Source organism: Adiantum capillus-veneris, chromosome 4 (genome assembly GCF_014529385.1).
Source record: "Adiantum capillus-veneris isolate H3 chromosome 4, ASM1452938v2, whole genome shotgun sequence".
Taxonomy (NCBI): Eukaryota; Viridiplantae; Streptophyta; class Polypodiopsida; order Polypodiales; family Pteridaceae; genus Adiantum; species Adiantum capillus-veneris.
The window spans coordinates 70,033,151-70,054,191 of record NC_140934.1 but is presented as its reverse complement, the minus strand read 5'-3'; positions in this window follow the sequence as shown (position 1 = coordinate 70,054,191).

Here is a 21,041-nt window from a genome sequence, read left to right as displayed (position 1 = left end):
ACACAGAAGGCAATCAAGACTACCTTGCGCAGTCCAATGAGAGACAGGTGCAAGTTTCTATACTAATATAACGTACTACTGAACTTATAGAGAGGAAACCACTACAAGAGGTTGTGTGCTCTTGTGACGCTGTTAGCGACGGAAATACACTGGGTTTTTATAACCCCCGGCGTCGCTAAAACCGTCGCTACGAGCGGCGCTATAAGCGTCGCTATATGCGTCGCTATATAGCGACGCTCATAGCGACGTTTAACCAGAAGTCTATAGCGACGCTCATAGCGACGCTACAGAGCCATAAATAGCGACGGTTATAGCGACGCCCGAGAGAATTTTTTTTTGGTGGCAGGGCATTGAATGCCCTGCCACCCATCAACCATATTGTACTTGATTCACTCTTAAAAAAAAGTGCAAGGGTAGATAATAGACCCAAAATAGTCACCCACAAGACGCATTGTTTACAAAATTGACAATTGTACACATCATAGGCAAAATGAATTGATTGGCAAATGTAATAATGACAATTGTACAACATCATAGGCATAAAGAATTGATTGGCAAAAGGAACTGCCGTGACAAATGTAATAATATACATGGTTCAAAAAGACGTATAAAATCCGTCTCATGATACAGAAGCTATGAGAAACCCTAAACTAATGCTATCTAGCTACAGCTAAACTGACGTCGTCTAGTCAGACGTCTCATTGCGTCCAACGGCGTATCTGTCGGATTCTGCAAAAAAAGACAATAAGACAACTTTCAGTAAGTATAAACATATAACGACATTTATAAAACAATACAAAAAATAGAAAAGAGTAAACCCTAATACTAACCATGTCGCCGCGAGAACTGAGAATGTCCATCAGGGCATTTAAGCCCTTCCTGCCTGCGTACTCGCGCTCGTACGGTGTGGGATCACGTCCTGTCATCGACCACTGTCAAAACATATAAAGATTTCATTATGTTAGAATTAAAAAACTCATAAACCCTAAACTATCGAACATAAAGAGCAATGCGAAAACACTTACAAAATCGGCCTCAAATGATGCCCATCCACCGCTCCCCAAGTGGTGCGAGCTCCCTGCCTCTACTCGCGCTCTGGCTGCATCCTTTTGTTGCTTCCACTTGTCGGGATTCTCGCGCGCTGCTTTCTTCGCATTCTTCCAATCTTCTTTGGCCAGCCAATCTGGCCTGTTCCACCCATTCTTGATTGCTTTTTGCACTTCGGAACGCTTGTGTTTGCAGTATTTGTGCATTCGAATCTTCATCAGGTCTTCATTGAAGCGCTGATCTCGTGTTGGAACGGGAAACTCATCATGAAGTATGCCGATGACTCTGTTTTTTAAATCACTTGGTACTTCACTCCATTTGTTTAGTATGTAGTGTCTAAACAGCTGAGAGCAAAGACCACGCATGCCCGAGATCACCTTCTTGCCGTCATCATCCATGATGATGCCGCCGCTGAAGTCGACGGAGTAAGACAAGCCCTCTGGCCGGTGACGCGTGAACCTTGGTGTCCCGGCAGGGGTCTCTAGCGGCATGTCGATGGGGGTACGGACGTCAAGAGTCTCCACCAGCGTCTGGGCCCCGAAGCGAGGAGTGTCGAGTGGGGTGGCTCCTGGCGGAGTACGTAGAGGTGTGTAGCTTCTAGGAACAGTCATCCGTGCAAAACCTAGCGTAGATGGCGATGCTGTGGCTGGTGTGGGGGCGGGCAAAGAAGGGGAGGGTAAAGAGCCTCGTCGAACATGAGGCGGTGTGGAGGCATCGGTGGTGGAATCCCCACAACAACCGCCACCGCCACCACTAGAGCGCCAGTGTCTAGACGAGTGTGAAGCTCGTCTCGTCGACGCCGAAGCTTCGGAGCGCGCCGAATGCTCCGAAAGAGAGGGAGATGCGGATGGAGTAGGAACGCACGATGATGCGCCAGAGCGATGACGCTCCACATACCACTGTCTCTGCTGCGGTGACAAAGAAGAAAGAAACTCCTCATCATCCATACCTGCATTAAACACATGAATATTTAAACTTAATATTGAATGAATAGAGTAGACAATGACGCAAAGACCATTAAATACAATGACGTAATGACGCATATAAATACAATGACGCAATGAATTGAGTGATAGAAGAGGCAAGTCGAAAACTCAGAATTTTCAATCAAAAGATGTGAGCGCGAGTAGAAAAGAGCGTTATACACCATGGAAGGTACTTAGAGAGCCAGAGCTTTTACAACACGGAGCAAAATTGTTCAAATACAATATTTGTGGCTTTAAGAGATCTCTCTCTCATCCTCGCATAACTCAGCATAACTTCCTATATCTATATAGAGCTCTCCATTTAAACACATATCCTCTGTTTCATTTTGTAGCTCCTCTGCATGCACCCCATATAGAGTAGTAGCATCTTGATGCTCGTCTGGCACCACCGCGGCGGCTTCTGATTGAGCATCTTATCTGATCTCCTCCATTGATGCCGTTGTGATTGGCACATGGTAGCCTTCATACGTCCTTGCACTACGAGGGGCTACCTCTATGACGTACCACCAGTTTGATGTAGACTTTGTAGGATGAAATATTACCTGCCAGAGCCACATAACTTACATGAGAGCTTTCAAGCACATAACTTGTAAAAGGGGGATGTTAACTATTTACATACTTACTTGTTCACAATGCTCGGGTAGTACGAAAGTGTCTCTTAGGTCAGTCCATTTCTTAGTAGAATCCACCTCAAGAAAACCAGACTCTCCTCTACGCACAGTAGCGTTGCGACCCTCCATGATTATCTTGAACCATTGCACGTTGAACAAGTCGACAAAAAATCCTCTGTAATCGATCCTCAAAATCTCTTGCAGCGTGCCGAAGTAAGTGAGTTCCGCCACCACAGGATCTGCATCAGAGGAACGTCGTCGACTAGACTGTTCAAATTTTGCCATGATTCCACAATCTTGAGTAAAACGCTTTTTGTCGATTCGTTCCACCCTAAAATGTCGACCTTTACACCATGCTACTGTGTATGACTTATACTACAACGAACAAAGATTATGAGTGGCCGTTCAAACGTTTATAAATAAAGTCACTTGCTAGTCGTACATTGCAAACTTACCTTGGTAGCGCAACCCCGAGAGTACTCCCACTCTTCCTCAGTCACTTCGTCACCGCATTGTTGTGCGCTTTTCAATTGGTTGTGCAACTATCTTAAGCTCATGAAGGTTGGTAGGCTCTCCGGAACTGCTGGATAGTGCATCGGTGGTCGTCTTCCCCGTCTCCACTCGATTCGTGCCCTTTGTCGCTCTTGCTTTGCATCCTAATATTGTGAAATCCACTTTTGCATCACTGGATTGTGAAGCATGCAAAATCGGTTGATTTTAGCCTCTAGATCTCCCGTCATCTTCTTCTCAACACCGAGATTGCACATGACAATCCCAGATATGCGCTCATCATCTATGGTTCGCCATAGCGTGTCCCGAGCTTTATCAAATCCGTCTAGCCACTCTCCAATGTACACTAGGGACTCTGATACCAACCAACCTTCTGCCATGCTACCCTCCGGACGTGCCTTTTGACGCACATATCCCTTAAGCGTTTTCATGAAACGTTCTAAGAAGAACATCCATCTGGAATGAACTGTGCCAGCTATTTCCACCTCATCAACTATGTGAACAAGAAGATGCACCTGAATGGTTAGCATGGTAGTAGGAAAATGTTTCTCAAACATGCACACAAGCTCCGCAGCATTTAGTTTGGCGAATGGTATGGAGTCTACGTTGATCTCCTTTTGTGAGATCCATTGCACCAGCTTTGCAAATTTGTAGATTGTGTTAGGGATGTCGAGAGACAAACATCCCTCAATGGCAACCGATAAAATAAACTGTAAAGTATGTGCAACAATGATATTAAAGTCCAAATTTTATGCAATGATATTAAAGTCCACTATGAACGTACCTGACACATTTTATGCCAATCGTGTGACTTCAAACCGGTAAGCTTTCCTTCTTTAATAAAACACGTTCGGAGCGAGTGCATTACGCCAGTGGGGGTCCGCAAAGATCGAATGGTCTCTTTTACTTTGCGTTCTTGGGCTCCTGTGGACACGTCTTGTCCGTCGCACAGCATGCTTGCATTGATTACAAAGACATAAGACCCTTGTTGAGAGATAGGTGTTTCGGTTGGACGGTCCCACATCCTCGTCACTACTCATAATGAGGATAAAAATCTTATAGCCTAGACAACAAATTTAATATTCTATTGGCATTCTTCGTCTTATCTCTCTCTCTCTCTCTCTCTCTCTCTCTCTCTCTCTCTCTTTCTTTACCTCACATTCTCTAGTCATGTCCAATCCCCGCACACCTCGGTCTAGAGGTGCACGGAGATCAGAACCACCGGGTTATAATCTCGTCTTTATTGGTCAATACCTATATTTGTGGGTACAAGAAATCTACACACCCACGTCTACATGATACTGCATGTAGTGGACAAAACCCCTTTGCCTCTTCTCTAGCTGTAGCACTTCACAGCATCTTAACATCTTTTCACTGTTCGTCTAACTCTAAACCCTAAACCGTAAGTAATTCTTGCGTGGACTCGATCTAACGTAAATAAGCGTAAATCTAAATAAACGTAAATCTAACTAAAAATAAACCTAAATCTAATTTAACGTAAGTCTACATCTAACCTAATCTTTAACGTCTTTTGGGATAGTTTCCTACGACGTTAAAACTCTCTTCTTCTTGTGTGTGTGTGTGTGTGTGTGTGTGTGTGTGTGTGGGTAAACCTAAAGAAACCTAAGTCTAATCTAATATAACATAAATCTAAATCTAACGTAAATTATGTTATATTAAAAACAAAGAACTAAACTAACAGGGATTATAAGAACCTTAAAACTGATTTAACACATAATTTTTCACATAACTCGGCAAGAGTTGGCATTCTCATCACTAAAGATGTGAGAGTTAACTTCCGGCGGTGACGCTGCCTCATCTCCATCCACATCTGACGACAGCAATTGGCCCTTTAGACCGTTCTTGCTCTTGTTACTAACTTTGAAGTTGCTGTTGAATGACTAGAGGTTGTCTAGATGGTCATTGTGTCGGGGATGTAGTGACTCTTGCCGCCCTGAAGATCCACCTTCTTCCCTATCTTATGAAGACATTTCACCAGTACTTTTGGATCGACGGAGCCCACCATGAGTGAAGGCAGCAATACCCTATATTCCATTGAGGGCTTTCTTCACCCGCTTCATGCAGGCATCACAGTCTATGGAGACCTAAATCTAATCTAATATAACGTAAATCTAAATCTAGCGTAAATAAAGGTAAATCTAGTTAAAAATAAACCTAAATCTAATCTAATTTAACTTAAATAAACCTAAATCTAATTTAACGTAAGTCTACATCTAACCTAATCTTTAACGTCTTTTAAGATAGTTTCCTACGACGTTATAACTCTCTTCTTCTTGTGTGTGTGCGCGTGTGTGGATGTGTGTGCCAATAAAAAGAGATAAATGGTATAACCTTTCTATCACCCATGCCAAGTATGATAGATTGATTATGCCATTTCCCTCTTGAATAATAGGTCTTGAGTTCAACTCCTCGTCGGCTAGATCTTTAGGTCTTTTAATTTTAATTAGTTTCCTACGACGTTAAATTAGTTTCTCTCTCTTTCTCTCTCAATGTGTGTGCGTTTTTTTGGATCGTATGCATGTTTTCTCTCTCTTTTCCTCTCTCAATGTGTGCGTTTTTTGTTTATGCATGTTCTCTCTCTCTTTTCCTCTCTCAATGTGTGCGTTTTTTGTTTATGCATGCTCTCTCTCTCTTTTCCTCTCTCAATGTGTGTGTGCATTCTTTGTTTATGTATGTGTGTGTGCGTTTTTGTTTATGTTTGTACTCTCTCTCTCTCTCTCTCTCTCTCTCTCTCTCTCTCTCTCTCTCAAAAACACTATGTGTGTGTGAGAGAGAGAGAGAGGGAGAGAGAAAGAGGGGAAGGGAACATGAGAATGAGGAGAGGGAAGGAGCATACCTGGCTCTCCTTCCTCTCCTCGTGTGTGTGTGTGTGTGTGTGTGTGTGTGTGTGGAGAAGAAAGAGAGAGAGAGAGAGAGAGAGAGAGAGAGAGAGAGAGGGAGAGCGTTACCTGCTCCTTGCTTGAGGGCGCCGAAAAACTCAGATCTGAGTTTTTGGGCGCGCTCGGTTATTTTTTTAGCCCAGCCGGCGTCGCTATGAGCGTCGCAAATTTACAAAGAAATTTGCGACGCTCATAGCGACGCTGGGAATTTTTTTTTTGAGCGTCGCTGTGTGAGCGTCGCTAATATGAATAGCCTCTTGTAGTGAATGGAAATTGTATCATTGCCATTGCTTAGGTTTACAAACCTACAAACATAGAAACCCACTTATCTTGTTGCAGAATTTTATTCCTGCATTCCTGATGAGATTGAGAATCAGGTCTTTGAAAACTTGTCTCATGGTTTTCACACAGCGAGTCAAAAATGGTGCCCAGGTGCGCATGCATGCTCTCATGGAAGACAAAATACTGGGGCCACCCAAAGTTTTGGCAGCCCCCTAGTACTTCTGTTTGAGTCATATTCCAACCATCCAAAGGCTTTGAATTTCGGACCTGCATGAGGGTGTTTATTTACCTTTATACCACCACCCAGTCCCATGCCATGATGGGCAGGGCAATGGCTACACATAGAGCACCCGGTTATTTCAGTAAGCAAAAAGTAGATAGGCAACACAAAGAGCATATGCCATGATTGGACACAAAAATGGGGTTTTATCATCTGCACTTCGGGAGCTTTTTACCAAGTGCCGCTTAAATGTGATGCATGCAACATCATACATTTCAATCATGATTTATCTTCGATTGTGATAAGAATTAAAATGCATTCAAACAATTATTTCTTTTGCAAGCCCTGGAACTCTACTTAGAGCTCACTCCAGTCACCCTTGGATCCCCTAAGCCCTGTTGAGATAGAAGTAGTCCCAATCATAGGCTTCTTCTGGCATACGGATTGACCATAGATCAGAGATTTTATGCACATGTATTTGCTGCATGTTTATGCTTGAGGGATGAGATCCCTTCTTCCTGTCTTATGTCTGGTTGTTGCGGAAGCTATGGCTCTTGTGACTCATTGGTCGTAGTGCATTTTGAGCTGGAAGCTTTTCAAAAATATCTTGTACACTTGGAGCAAACCAAAGTCAGCATATGTATTAACCAAGGTAGTTCCAATGGTAGCACTGTATGATAGCCCTCTACGTTCGATTTCTGCATGTATGTTTTCACCCTTTTGTAATGCCCCTACAATGCAACATGCTTTCAAGCTCCAACCAAATGTCGAGACATTGGGAAAGATACTCTCTGATTCCATTTTGTCAAAATCTTGCATACTCAAACCATGATGAGCATATGCTAAGACTATCGCAATGCATGAAGCTGCTGCTTCAAGTTCATCCATATTGTTAAGGAGGGGATGGACTTTATTAAGAGCTTTGCACTTGCTGTACAGATTAAAAAGAGCATTTTTAAGAGAAGTTTTAGATTCAAATCTGGTGTTTACAATAGAAGTATGCACTCTCATGCCCACAATTAGGTATCCCCGAGTCCCTGACTAGCACATGCAGAAAGAGCACTAGGAAATATCACATGATTGGGGCCATTACCACTGTATTCCACTTTGCTAAATATGATCAGTGCACTTTTTGGGAGCTTGCACTGCACATAGACAGTCATCACAACAATCAAAAGCACGGTATCTTTTGTCAATTGTGGAATTGAACACTTCACTTGCATATTCAACCGGGTCATGTTTTTCAAATAGTTTGACACCCGCTACCAAATTCACTTTTGCTGCTAACCACAAGTCTAACGAGCATTTTGAGGCTTTCTACTACATTGGTGAAGGCAAGGAATATGTTTATCAGCAAAATTATATCCGACAAGATGCTCTCTTAATGCATTTGGCTGCACAGTTCGATCGTAAAGTCTTACTGAAAATATCCGAAGACATTTCGCTTGTGCATGCCTGCAAATACGTAGAATATTGTTTCTAGCTCGCCACAATTTCCATACATGATAAGAACACCATTATGTAAGAAGATGCTCGATGGAAAGTCCCTATTTCGAGAACCAGCATGGAGGGTATGTCCGATTTGAAGAGGCATTAGTTCTGATGTGCATCGATTAAAAATGGAACATTTTTGCTTCTCTTATGGTTCCACATGCCTTCAAGCTGCTAACCCAGATGATTTAATTTGAACAAAAAAGGCTCATTTTATGCAATAACCTGAAGGCTTAGTTGACTATAGCTTGTGTACGAATTCCAAAGTGAGCAAAAACTAGAAAGATGGCCTGTGTTAGAATGAAGATACCAATTGTTGTAGCCCTTGGAGACCCATATTGTTCCTGTATTCAATGTACTAGAAAATCTTGATATTGGTACAGACTGTAGCACCTTCAGGTTCTATCGAGCGAGTTGGGCCTTTTATCAAGGTGAGAACTCATGGTCTGACGTAGTTGGGAAGCTGCACCTCTCTTGTAACCCGGGAGAGCAAAGAAGTTGGGAAAGCCTTGTTTGGTGGTTTCTGAGAGAGGAATATTCCTCTTGATTGAACTCTAGGTTAGAGATGACCATAGTACGAAGTAGCGAGAAGAGCCGATTGAGATTGTAAATCCTGATATTGGTACTAGCTATAGCATCATGAGGCTCTATTCAATAAATTGGGCCCCTCATCAAAGTGAGATAACGCGCACATGATCCTCAATTTTGATGAGTTGGGAAGATGCACTTTGACTATAGTCCAAGAGTAAAAAACTTGGGGAAGCTTTGTTAGGTGGTTTCTAAAAGGATTATTCTTTTCGATTGAATTGTAAGCCAGAGGTACCCATAGTACAAAGTAGCAAGAAGAATTTGAAACTTGTTGCATAGATGATGATGTCTCTCTAAAGAGAGCGTGTCTCGTTGACGAAGATGTTGTTTTCATGCATGTCTAGAATGTGGCTGGTGATCCTTTGTACGTTGAAGCGAGTGAGAACACGGTGGAATGAGCTACAAAAGAGGACTTCCTTGTATTCCAGTTTATATTTGGACTCTAACTTATGTCTCATGCCTTTGTCCTTGATTACACCATGCATGTCTCAAACTAGCCAGAAGCATTAGGAAATTTCAGAGGTCATTTGGAGGGCCATATGAAGAGAGAGAAAAATAGAGCGCGTCAAATGAGCACGAAGGCTACGTTACGTAGGAAAGTACGTGGAAAGACTCAAAAAATAGGAAAATAGCATAAAACTTTCACGAATCTAGGATTGTAGCATCGTAATTTCCTTCCTTTTACCGAGCTTTTAGGTGCTTGCATGTGGTCCCACTTCTGATATTCTCTTATGGTCATTAACGTACTTGAGGGTGACCATTAAGCCCGCACAAGATATTGGAATTCTAAAACACCTTCCCTCCATTAGAATGCTTTCAAAGTGAATCTCCCTCCACTAAAGCTTTTCTCTGAGAGCTTGGCTTCCACGTCTTCTCCCCCAAGAAGCTCCAGGTGTTTACTGTCTCTCACACCAACAACCAACAACTGCACTTTGCCTAGAAGGCCAAGTAGTAGCATATCCTCAATTACAATATCAACTTCAATAAGTGCAGAGAACCAATGGGTTGGACAAAGGATAAACAAAGGTTCATGGGTCCTCATGCAACCAAGAAGACCCAAGAGGTCTAGTGGTATCAATGTTTACCGCTCAGCATGGAAGGCCAGAGTGTTGGATTTCAAAGTTGAAATCGGCAAAAGATATGTAAAGGAAGTTCTTGTTCAGCATGTGTTTACCCATCCAGAGGTGATAGCAAACGGTGGAAATGTATCAGATATACATCAACCACGTTGCAATTGTAAGTACTCTTGACATGTGAACTTAATGATACTCTCATTATAACTTTTCTTATATATTTTACAATTTTTCTCCCACTTCTTATGAGCAATGTCTCCATTCTTCACAGCTCAATTACATTAGATTTGTCATTTTTACTTATTGATACTCTTAGTTTAACTCTTCTTATATATATTGCAGATGTTTATCCCTCTTCTTATGAGCAATGGGAGCATGTGGAGTGCAAAATAGGCCTCTTCCATGTTGTTCATGCCCACATTGGTTCTCTACAGTATTCAGGGAGGAGCAGCAAAAGCCTGGCTGATCAGGGAATATTTTTTTATGACCACTTCTACCAACTCAGCTCAGGGAATAAGAATGGCATGTTGGTGAAAGTGCCTCTACCAACCGATTGGAACACTGTGGACTAGCCAGTTCCCGAGGAAACAATGGTGGAGGCAATGCGAAGTAAGCTCTACAAGGATATACAGAGGTCTCTACGTAGCTCTATTCCCACCAAACTGGTTAGAATTGCAAACTTTTGTCCTGTTGCACTCTTCATAGAGTTGTTTCATAGCTACAACATCCGTGTTACGAAAACTATGTTCATGTGCAAGTCATTTCAACAGTCATCCTGTGACAAACTTCTTGACAGAGGATGGTATGTAAAGGAAGAGATTGGTTTACGGTGCGAGGTCGCGCTTGATACTCTAGTTGTCAAGTACATGATTGCAAGCCAATCACTATTACTCTCGTTTTGGTATATGCGATCACAAATGCTCAATGGTAAGTACATTCCTATGGACCAGGTTTCAGCAGGTTTGGAAGATAATCCTGCTGTGGACGTGGAAGTGATTGATAAAGAGCATGGCCTACTATTGGTGGTTACAATAAGGGAGCTATGAAGTCTTCAGCATTTGCGGCATGACATAATTGAAGAGTCAATGGACAGGGACCTATCAGATTTTTCCTTTTTCCTAGCTGGCCGTAAGGTGATGCGGCGAAGGGAAAAAGATATTTTGTGCAAAGAGTTGGATGGTCGGGTTGAAGTAGTGTCAATGTAACAGATATTCTTGTGAACCCAAGTGTATACAAATGACTTTCAATACATGAAGTTTATTGAGCTCATTTGTCAATTGTGCCCTGTGAAAAAGTGTGCTTGAAATACATTTCTTTACCATGTCAAATCTCTCTCTCTCTCTCTCTCTCTCTCTCTCTCAATGTTAGACAAGACAAAGACATGATAGAAGAGTCATCTTAATTCATTAGAAAGTACAAACTCGTCCGTGAACAATGGACTGAGATACAATTTTTGTAAGTATGGAATCACAATGTCTTCAAGGTAAAAATCGAAGGAATGCCCCTCGAAAGAAGGTGGTGAGATAGTTGTTCCCGGCGGATTTAGTTCTCCCTTTTCAGGAGTATCATCAATCAGTAGTGTATTAGTTGCATCAAAGGGTACACCGATTTGGCTAAACGGTTTGTACAAAAGAGGTAAGTGTGGTTTTTTAGGGTGGTAGTGGCCCTCAACGGTAACGCATTTTCTTTGATCATACAAAAAGGCAAAATCTGACATGTGAGCACTGCATACACTGCAAACTATTGTAACTAGTGGCGACAAGTTTTGCCTTTGCATTGAAGACCATATGGCAACTCTGAAGCGCGGAAGAAGAAACTGAATAAATTCCTTGGTTCCTGGACGAACCACGACTCGACAAGTTCCCATCCAAAACGTTTGCAAATCCTGAAAGGGTTCTGTGTCACCGAGAGGCACGCGCATCAGCAGCAATCCATTGACGTCCAAGATAATCAACCTCTGTAAACGTTGACAAGTACATATAAGTAGTTAGAAGCTGAACATATTTTGCCATACATGAATAGACATTACCGGAACAACCGTATCTACAGGTAGCAAGGGTCCATACTGGGTCTCTGTAGTGTTGATGTCGTTGTTGCTCTCCTCTGCTTTAGCTTCATCATTCACATCTTCATCAGGGGTCTCCCCCATGGCTCTTTCTGCCTCATTCAAGGTTTCCTCCAAGGTCTTTTCCTCTCCCTCGGTTGACCGGCTTGCCTCATACATCCTTGCCTGATCCATATCAGTTTGCTCATCCCTAGGCTTGCTTTCCTCATCCATATCCTTTTGCTCATCCATAGGCCTGCTTTCCTCATCTTGGGTTTCATCCATAGGCTCTTTTGTCTCCTCCACTGGCTGACTTGGCTCTTTCATTGTCTCCTCTGGTTGTACACTAGCACCTTCCATATGCTCATTTGACCTTTCCTCATCCTCGGCTCTTTCATCCTCGGCTCTTTCATCCTCGGCTCTTTCATCCTCGGCTCTTTCATCTTCTGCTGATATGACCCCCTCGGCCCTTTGTGATTCCACTGTATCGGATGCAGGGGTTTGTCATGGTGGCACGTCATGTATTGTCATATCAATAGTGCGGTCATCCAAGCCGCTATCTTCAAGCTCTCTGGGGCTAGACATAGTAAGCAGGTGTTGTATTAAACTTACACGGTATCTTTGCAAATAATCATATTTGTAGTTTTTTAAAGCACTCTGCAAAATTGAAAGACCACATGGTGAGAATTCTTTTATAAACTAAACCAAAACTGACTGAATGCATTGCCAAATGGTTACCTTAGTCATGAAAGGTTTTAATGCAAAGTAGCTTTGCAGGACATATTCTGCATGGAGAAGACATCTCCAGCGGTACATCTTTGATTGGGGCCTTGTATAGTTCATACCTTCCACATAGCTTGCCATAGGCAAGCAACAACCTCTTTATACAACTGCACAAAGCAGCGTCAAGATGTTAGCATGAGGCTTCAAATTTACATGGATATCTATAAGAAACACTTTCTGATACAAAACACTTATAGCCTAATTTCAGGGTGGGTTCCTTTTATTGAATTAAACACCCACACTGCTGGTTGGTCAACATCAAGGCATATGAGACTCCAGTGATGGTTGTTCTCATATGGAAAGATGATGACAGTAACTTCCAGCATAGCACAGTGGAGAAACCAACTCTCAAAGGTCCCAGATGGACTGTTCTTTTGTCTAATAATCATTGACATTTGTGGATCAAGAAGAAACACCTCTGTGTGGGTGTGCAGTGGGAGTTGACTTTTGATTAGGCTGCAGAGAGTTTACCTGAGTTAGCAAACCTATTATCTGAGTTTTCAAAGCTAGCAAGATAGTAACACTTACTTAAGACAAGCATAGATAATTGTGTCTGAAATCTGAGCATCTGGATTCTGCAATAAATTAATGTCCACTTTTTCCAAAGCTAGCTTTCTGGCTCCATCTACAAATGGTATCTCTGCAAGCAAACCATCCTTCATTGAAAGTAGATTTTCTTGATTGCTTGCCTCTATGGACAGGGTCACATTGCATTCTGTTTGCCTCTGGGACTCCACTGCTACTTTTGCTTTCTCCTTAAGCTCTGCTTTCTGTTTGGCGAGCAATAGTCTCTGCCCTTGCCCTTGTATTCACATCATGTGTGACATCTAGAACTGTGAGTTGTGGCACTAGCTCAGGGGGGTATAACAAAATTTCCCTCATTTTCTTATCCCTGCAGACATTGGGGACCAGTAGTTTGTCATACCTCCACCTTATTCTTTTCAGTGTCTCACTATCTTTGTCCATTATAGTAACCCTGTGGGCATGGGCTGCAACAATGGTGATGTCACTGAAGTACTCCAGTAGGAAGTCCTCTGCTGCTTCTTGTAGAGCCATTAATGCCACCACCTTCCACCTTTTGGTGCCCCAGGTAGCTTCTTCACATATGGACCTCACCATCCTCTGAAAGGGCAGCTTTGGTATGCATAAATCTACACATTTCTGTGCCTTTCTGATTTCTCTGAAAAGTCCCATGCAGGTTTGTAACTTCTTCACCCTTGGACCTTTCAGAATTTTATTGGGTTTTCCAGGTCTTTTCTTTGGGGTTGCAGATCTGCTACTTGCCTTAGCTGCTAATCCTGGTCCCTTGCCTGCCTTCCTTGCAGTGGCTTTTGTTCTAGCCATTTCACTGTATACGAAAAGAGGAGTCTCTCTCTCTCTCTCTCTCTCTCTCTCTCTCTCTCTCTCCTTTCTATAGCTTAGCATATTTAAATAGAGAGAGTGTGAGAGACTCCCATTACTAAAGGCGCGCGTGGAGCATGTTTTGACCTCAAAAAACACCTCTGCGCGCCGTTAGTATAAGGTAAAAGAAAGACTCTCTCTCTCTCTCTCTTTCCCCCACCTTACATCCTCTCTCTATAACACTCACACATACACTGGTCGATGCATAGTACTAACGGCGCGCATAGAGACATGCACACCGGTTATGCCTCTCTACGCGCGCCTTTAGGAGAGAGAGAGAGAGAGAGAGAGAGAGAGAGAGAGAGAGAGAGAGAGAGAGAGAGAGAGAGAGAGAGAGAGAGAGAGAGGGCTCTGTGTGTGTGTGTGTGTGTAAGTTATATTTGTGTGTGTGTGTGTTTGTGAGTGTGTGTGTGTGTCTCTGTATGTGTGTGTGTGTGTCTGTGTGTGTGTGTATGTTTTATTGTATCTCTGTGTGTTTGTGTGTATGTTATATTTGTCTGTATTTGTGTGTGTATGTGTGTGTATGTTAGATTTGTGTGTCTATGGGTTTGTGAGTGTGTGTGTCTTTGGTGTGTATGTTATATTTGTGTTTCTGGGTGTTTGTGTATATGTTATATTTGTCTATTTCTCTGTGTGTGTGTGTGTCTGTATGTGTGTGTGTGTGTATGTTTTATTTGTGTGTGTGTGTGTGTGTTTGTGAGTGTGTGTGTGTGTGTGTGTGTGTGTGTGTGTGTGTGTGTGTTGTGTTTGTGACTGTATGTGTGTGTTGTTTGTTAAGACAGAGCTAGATATGCAATATACTGTGACAGAAAGAGAGAGAGAGAGAGATAGAGGCAAAGGCAGAGGGAAATTTCAGAAGCAGAGGGAGAGAGAGAGAGGGCCAAACCTCCTGAGGACGCAAACCTTCGTTATGTCTAAGATGGGTCATCTTGCTCTCGGAGACGCAGACGACGGCTCTTTCTCTCTCTCTCTCTCTCTCTCTCTCTCTCTCTCTCTCTCAAAAAACGCAGCCGTTTTTTGACCTAGTAGACAACAGTCCACTCTTTTGATCATAACTTCTTCATCCGAACTCCGATTTGGGTGATCTATAGCCTCAATCGAAGATCACAAAGTACTCTATGCATTGATGTAAAGACATAAATTTTCAGAGTTATGGAAGGCGTTTCTGTAGCAGCATTTCCGAAGTGAACAGGTTCAACAAAATTGATTCTCATTTCCTATTTTACATACAATGTCTTCCGGCACTCGCAAGGGTCCTTCTTCTTCAACAAGGTCCACAACCATTGTGGAAAATGATCCAAAATCTCCTAAGTGTGGAGATAACAACACAACCACCCAACCAACGACATCGAAAACCATGATCATGGCGTACTTGGTATCATTTCAAGAGACCGTAAACAAACAAGGCGAAGACTTACGAGCACTTGCAATGGAGAATGGCACACTAAGGGTACTTGTGGTTGAGAATGAGAATCTCAAGAGGACACTTGAGATGCAAACAACACTTTTGATGCAACTTGAAGAGGAAGTCAAGGAATGTAAATGCTCTCTTGTGGACTTGAATGCTTTGAAGGAGCGGATGAGCAAAGTAGAGCATGACCATGTATTGAAAGAGGAGAAATTTGACACTATGAGCCGGGATGTATGCGACATGAAAAATGTATGCACAAACAAGTCTTGGGCTGATGTATGTAGTAGCAATGTGGTTTCTAATTCCTCACTCATGCAAGCTATGGCTCAAACAAAGAATGTTGAGAATGTGGATGTGGAGGAGTTGAAGGAACGGGAGCGACGTTCCAAGAACATTGTTATTCGTGGAATTCCCGAAGAGAAGTTAGAGACACCTCCTTCTCTTGCCATTGTTATTGAAGATTTCTTCAAAACCCACTTTGGCATGTCCGGAGTTATGGTCTATGGAGCACATAGAGTGGGGAATCAAGGAGCTCCTCACTTGGGAGAACGGCCAATTGTATGCACCATGCCGGATGAGACCAAGAAAAAGATTATCCTTGATAATAGTTGGATCTATTTGAGGGATACAAAATGTTTTGTATGTGAAGATCGCACTATTAAGCAACAAAATATGCGTCGCAAGGCATATGAGGAAAAGAATAATAAAAACAAGGAGATCTCTCATGAAGAAAATGTGCCCAAGGAGGAGGCAAGTCTCTCAAGCAAATAGGGATGCGTGATCTATGAGACCGAGTTACAATTGAAAATATGATTTTGGAATTGTAATGGATACCCATGGAATGCGGGGGTTGGCATTGATGAACTAACAAGCAAAGCCGATGTTGTACTTCTTGTTGAAACTTGGGAGCATGATACACAAAGGATTAACGTCTTGGAGGATTACAATGTACATTCATTGATGTGGTCAAAGAATCTCAAGCAACGAAGAGGACAAGGAGGGTTAGCATGTATGGTTAAGAAAGGATTGGAAGATTTTGTATCAATTGTGAAAGATGACAAGTACAAACGTTATGTATGGCTGAAAATTATGACACCAAAAAGAGCACCCATTTTTGTAGCCGGTTGCTACATTCCTCATCATGATTCTCCCTTTTATGCTTGCATGGATAGAGATCAACCATTTTCTGATTTGGAAGAGGACATTGCTTATTTCAAAGGTGAAGGTGATGTTATTGTATTTGGGGATATGAATGCTCGCACAAAAACATTGCAGCATGATACTCAACAATTTGATATGCCATACATTTCAAGGGAGTTGGAGGAATTTCACTTGTATGATCGTACTTCAATGGATGAGAAAGAGCCGGATCACTATGGAAAGTTACTTTTACAAATGTGTAATAGCACGGGTATGCTCATTGCCAATGGTGTATCTTTGTGGAGTGGAACCAATGGATTTACATGTAGGAGACATAATGGTGATAGTGTGATTGACTATATGCTACTCTCTGAAGCCATCATGTATCGCATAAAGAGTTTTATGTTTGGTCAATGGACCCCGGAATCGGACCATCGCACCTTATGTATTGACCTTTCATGTGGAGAAGCAACTAAGCATGATAATCTCAGCCAAAGGAAAGAGAAGTTATCACTATGTATGGATTTCAAACGGGCACCAATGTACATTGAAATGGTTGAGCAAAAATTATGGATGACAAAGCTTCAATGTGATGCACCATTGGAAACTAAATGGGAAGCTTTCAAGAAAGCTATTTGTTCTTGTGCAGAAGAATGCTTTGCCATAAAGCATCTCCATGGTATCAACAAAGATAGATCACGCAAAAGGTGGTTTGATAAAGAATGTCAAGATGCTCGAAAGTCCTTGATAAAGCTTGATGCAACTATGGACAAAGACAACTATCAAAGTCATTTGCATACATACAAGGCATTGATTCAAAAGAAGAGAAGAAGATGGGAAGTAAAGCAACAAGAATTTCAAGTCCAAGAAAAGGCACATGCATGTGGAAGATTTTGGAGAAACTTGAGAGGCAAGCGGGTTGAGAATTTTGGTAACTTGAGTCTAGTGGATATGTACACACATTGTAGGCAATTATATGAGCAAGCAAATACTGAAAAAATGCCATTTTATGGTTCACTCCCATGTATGCCGTCTTTTTTTACTATTGAGGATGTATGCGGTGGGCTTGAAAAGTTGGCCACTCGCAAAGTGGGAGATCTTCAAGGTATCAAGCCGGAGATGATCAAATGGACGGGAGATTTTACCCATGAGTGGATGTGTGATATGTTCAACCTTGCACTTCAACATGGTATGCCTTATGATTGGAGTACTAATTGGGTTAAGCCTTTGCATAAAGGAGGGGATGTAAAGAATGTAAGCAACTACCGGACTATAATGATTGGGTCTCTTATGGAAAAGTTGTTTGGGTGCATAATGGAGATGAAATTGAGTGATTGGGCTGAAGAGAATGACAAGCGTGCAAAGGGACAAGCGGGTTTTCATCGATGCCATAGCACCATTGATCATCTTGTCACTCTTCGTGTTCTCATGGAGGAAAGTCGGTTGAAAGGCAAGCGATTATATTGTTGTTTTGTGGACTTTAAGAAAGCCTTTGATATGATTCCACGTAACAATTTGTGGAGAAGGATGGAAGAACTCCAAGTGCCAAGTGAGTTTATGCTTGCGGTTTCTCGAATCTATGAGAAGGTGATTTGTCAATTGCGCATGGGAAGAGAAATTTCAGAAATTTTTGTAAGCACTATTGGGGTTAAACAAGGATGTCCATTGTCACCAACTCTCTTTGGTCTATGCATCGATCAATTGGAACAAATGGTACTTGACTTTATGCAAGAAGAAGGCATTGAAGAGGTCACTATTTGCAATGCGGTAATCATGCTTTTGTTGTATGCGGATGATGTAGTGTTTCTAGCACACACTTTAGAAGATGCACAAAAGCTTATGGTTGTCCTTGAGAACTTTTGCTTGCATAGTGGGTTGATTGTAAATGAATCCAAAACAAAGGTTATGCTTGTGAAAACCAACCATAAGGAGAAGCCATGCATTGTGTACAGCAACGAGACACTTGAAGTTGTTGAGAGCTTTAAGTACCTTGGCCTTGAGGTTCCATCCAATCACAAGTGGCATGAATGTGCTATGCGTCGTTTGGAAGCGGGAAAGAGAGCATATTATGCATTTGAGAACATGTGTAATGCGGGAAACATCAAGTGTTGGGTTCTCAAGAAGTATCTTTTTGATGCATTGGTGACACCGGTTCTTCTTTATGGAGTTGAAGTGTGGGGCGGGAGCATCTCAAAGTCTACTTGGAAAGAGTTTGAGAATGGCCAAAAGCGTTTTCTTACAAACTTTCTCCAAGTTAAGACACAAACACCATATATGCTCCTACTTCTTGAGTCGGGATCTCTTCCAATTGAGGTTATGGGCATGGAAAGGGTTGTGGAGTACATGATAAAGATGCGTCAAAACCCCTCACATCGACTTCCTACAATTGCATGGGAAGCAAGCAAAAAAGTTCAAAAGACGAATAAAAGCAAGATCTTGAGCACGGGATGGATGCGGCAAGACATAAAGAAGTGGTTTGGGAGATGGGATGCATTACACTTGCTACATGATGCTTCAATTGATTCTCAAGTGAATGAAGCTTTTCTACAATGCCAATGTATTACGGCTTGGGAGAAATCCGGTGGGTCACGCTTCATACATTACACCACCTATATTGCCCCCAACAACAAAACCATGTTCTTCGCTGAGAGAGGAAACCGTACTCACACTTACATGCTTGAGCCTATTCCCTTGTCCGCGATACACACTATCGCAGCAATTCGGCTTAGCTCCCATTTCCTTCGATGCGAGATAGGGCGTTGGGGCAATGGAGAAGAGTCAAATCGATTGTGCACATTATGCTCACTGCAAGTTCGAGAGTCTGAGTACCACACACTACTAGAGTGCTCAGCTTTTGATCACATCCGAACTTGCTTCTCTCACATTTTCAGCCATAACTTAGACCTACACACTTTCCTCTCCCAGCCAAAGTGTGGGCTCTCCATTGCGACTCTCATCACTACAATTTTGGAGCATCGAGAGTCACTCATCAGCCATACACATACTACATCACATGTAACTTTGGTCCCATAGGTCATATTTGACCTCCGAGGACGATAATAAAATCTATCTATCTATCTCTCTCTCTCTCTCTCTCTCTCTCTCTCTCTCTCTCTCTCTCTCTCTCTCTCTCTCTCTCTCTCTCTCTCTCTCTTTCTCTCACTCTCTTTCACGAGGTGTGGTTTTTCTCTCTCATGACCTCTATATATGACGTACAAAAGTATACGGTCTCAATAATGACCGCACGTGCGACAAAATGCAATTATACTCTATTTTATAGTAACACGTGGGGCGCCGCCGTGTGTATCCGTTATAAGTGTGATTTTGAGAGAGAGAAAGAGAGAGAACAATAGAGAGAGAGAGAGAGATAGAGTGAGAGAGCGAGAGAGAGAGAGCCTCATTAGTACCAGAGAGTGATAGAGAGAGAGAGAGAGAGAGAGAGAGAGAGAGAGAGAGAGAGAGAGAGAGAACCATAGAAAGAGAGAAGGAGAGAGAGAGAGAAAGATTGAGAGAGAGATAGAGAGAGGGACTCCTTACTCTCAGAGAGAGAGAGGGAGAGAGACAGAGTCAGTTTGACAGACAAAAAGCAATGGAGGAGACACCTCCCTTGGAGTTTCTGCAAACCCCACCAACAAAAGGTGATCTCTCACTCTTTCTCTCTGTATTTCCAACAGTTGGTACAAATTGTGTGTGTGTGCGTGTAAACAAAGAAAAACCCATACTGTTGTTCAACACACACACACCTCAACACATACTTCCATAGACAGACACACACACACACACACACATACACACACACACACACACAGAGACATACACACTCTCTCTCTCTCCCTCCCCTCTCTGTCCCCGTTACTAACGGCGCGCAGAGCCAACCAAACACTGGCTGCAGCTCTCTCCACGCGCCTATAGTATAGTTATGACTCTCTCTCTCTCTCTCTCTCTCTCTCTCTCTCTCTCTCTCTCTCAATTGTACTTAAGGCGCGCGTAGAGAGTTGCAAAAGTATGTTGTCGTCCTTGCACGCCTTTAGTACAAAGACACACACACACACACACACACACACACACAGAGTCTATGTGTATTTTTTTAATGTTCTTTGGAGAGAGAGAGAGAGAGAGAGAGAGAGAGAGAGAGAGAGAGAGAGACTATGTGTGTTTTTGTTTGTGCTTTGGAGAGAGACAGATATATATATATATATATATATATATATATATATATATATATATATATATATGGATGGAGAGAGAGAGAGAGAGAGAGAGAGAGAGAGAGAGAGAGAGAGAGAGAGAGAGAGAGAGAGAGAGAGAGAGAGAGAGACTTGTCATGTTTCCTGATGAATAGGATTAAGGTCCAGTAGGCAGAAGAGGCTGAAACCAGACCCAGAGCTTGTGCCAGGATTTCAACCTTTGCAGGCTCAGTTGCTTAATGTTTCTGCCAAAAGAACTGTTGACTTTTGTCAGGACATATCTGAAGAAGAGTCAATTGGTGAAGATCAATCAGAGAGGTCACCAGGCCAAGAGGATCCCTCACCCTACAAGGCTCCCTCACCTTGT